The sequence below is a fragment of the Nansenia antarctica genome (assembly GCF_963989245.1).
Source record: "Nansenia antarctica genome assembly, chromosome: 20".
Taxonomy (NCBI): domain Eukaryota; kingdom Metazoa; phylum Chordata; class Actinopteri; order Argentiniformes; family Microstomatidae; genus Nansenia; species Nansenia antarctica.
The window spans coordinates 5171873-5174372 of NC_137693.1; the positions used below are offsets into that span (position 1 = coordinate 5171873).

Consider the following 2500-nt stretch of genomic DNA (forward strand, 5'->3'; position numbering starts at 1 on the left):
GCTAGGACTAGCCTCTTCCAGATCAATCTGCTAGTGCAGCTGGAAGATCACTGGAAGGATCACTGTTGGAGCTATGCCAGAGGCAGTGTCTGTGCGGCTGTCCACTTTCCTTACTTCTTAACTGTCCAATTAACATCAATTGGTCAGACAGTCCAATAAGATGGTTTTAGATGTCTGACTCAGTGCTGAGTGAAAGAGCATACTCTCCTCTTCCTATGTTATCCCCCACCCCCCACTGTTAGACCCCCCTCTCGCTATTTTACACACACACACACGCACGCACGCACACACACACACACACACACACACACACACACACACACACACACACACACACACACACACACACACGGTTTCTCTCCTTGGTCTGAAGTGTTGTATTTCCCTGCCACATCTGTTTCTGTGCGCACACACACAGACACATGCACACACACACACACACACACAGACACATGCACACACACACACACGCACACACACACACACACACACACACACACACACACGCACACACACACACACACACACACACACACGCACACACACACACACACACACACACACACACACACACACACACAAATACACACACACATGGTTTCTCTCCTTGGTCTGAAGTGTTGCATTTCCCTGCCACATCTGTTTCTCATGTGAAGGGCAGGATGCAGCCTTACAGCTGTAAAACAACAATGCTTTCCAATGAAGAGCCACAGTGAGAGTTCCTGGCTCCAGGTTGCCCTTTAAACACAAATCAAGGATCAGATTACCCTGCCTATCAATAGGGCCAAGTATTCCAAAACCTTTAGAATGATCCTGATCCATTTTTGCTATCCAGGAGTCTGCCAGATATATCTGATCCTGGATAGCAAAAACATCATCTGAATCATTCTGGATCTAGATTAAAAGTTTAGAAATACTCGGCCTACAATGATCATTTCTGATGTAGTATCAGTGGTCAGAGGCAATTTAGTTCCACCCACATAATTTGCATTTGCCGGATTTGCACATTTGCACATTCCATGGAGAGAGAGAGAGTTACCGTATAGAACCACCCACAGGTATTTTGAAAGACTAGGGTGGTTGTTTTAAGGATTTTATTGGAGAGAGACAGGGGGAGACAGAGAGAGGGGGGAGACACAGAGAGAGGGGGGACAGAGGGAGACACAGAGAGAGGGGGGACAGAGAGAGAGGGAGAGGAAAATTAAGAGGAGAGGGGAGAGAATACAGAGTGAGAAAGGGGAGACAGTGCCAGAGTGGAAAGATAGGTGAGTGTGTGTGGAAAGAGACAGACAGAGACATTGAGAGAGAGAGAGAGAGAGAGAGAGCTAGCAAAGAGAGTGAGGAAGATACTGTAGCAAGAGAAAGAGGGAGGGAGAGTGGGAGAGAGAGCTAAGTTGCGTCTGACGTGGAGTTCCAGCTGGTCTGTGTATTAGGAAGTAGATTATAGAAGAATTCTGCTCCTCGTTTGAAGGGGGAACGGAATACAGCTCACACAAGGACGTTTCAAATATGAAGTGGATGGCAGTGCTCACGCTGCTTCTGTCTCCTCACCTGCCTGCCTCCCTCAATGTCTCAACAGTACGTACGTCTCCTCCACAGCTGAGTAACTGACCTCCACATTAATCTTTTATCCTCTGAGAGAGGTGGAATATGTGTTACTTCAGCCACCAGTGTTTACTCTAACTTTTTGACATCATCTAATCATGCTTCATCTGAGCTTATTCACAAATTCACAATCTATGTCAAAATGTAGTTGGTGTCATCATTTAGTTCGTTGGGTATAACACTCTTGTACAGTGTGTTTACGTTCCTCTCCTTGGGTTCCATTTGGTTGAGACAGTGCTGCATCTTTGCTTTGTTGTGTTTACGCTTTCATTGTCAATCTGTATTGTGTACTTGTGTGTGTAGATTTTTACATTTACATTTTTGGCATTTAGCAGACGCCTTATTCCAAAGCGACTTACAACCGATACATTTGACTAAGCAAGTGAATCATCAATTCACCAGTCGTAGCAGGAAGAGTAATCTAGCTCAGGCCAGGGGCTATTGGCAGTCGTCGTGACAGAAGAAGAAAGAAAGATTTTTAAATTGTATTCTTTTTTTTGACACAGGAGAAACTATACAAGGGGGGGAAGTAGAACTCTTAGGAGACACAGTATAGGGGGAAGCAGGTGTCTCAGGAGGCACAGTGCTGTAGTAGATGTCTCAAGAGGAGCAGTTAAGTTGTAACCTGAAGAGATGGGTCTTCAGTCTCCGGCGGAAGATGGGGAGTGACTCTGCAGTTCTGACAGCCGTAGGAAGTTCATTCCACCAGCGGGGAGCCAGTATAGTGAAGAGACGTGACCGGGCAGCGTGACTGCCGTGTTGGCGTAGAGGTGGTGGGGCCAGTCGGCCAGCAGAGGTGGAGGAGCGGAGTGAACGTGCTGATGTTTGGGGGGGGGGTGACCATTGCCTGCAGGTAGGCAGGGGCTGTCCGTTTTGCAGCCGTTTTGCTGCCTGG

The 2500-nt window shown here is 47.2% G+C and overlaps 1 protein-coding gene across 1 annotated transcript in view; it reads left to right on the forward strand.

Annotated features, from left to right (window-relative positions):
- Positions 1 to 2500, forward strand: part of angptl5 (angiopoietin-like 5) — a gene marked incomplete at both ends in the record, with an annotated part of 7730 nt that overhangs the window by 1257 nt on the left and 3973 nt on the right. The gene's annotated exons all lie outside the window — the stretch shown is intronic.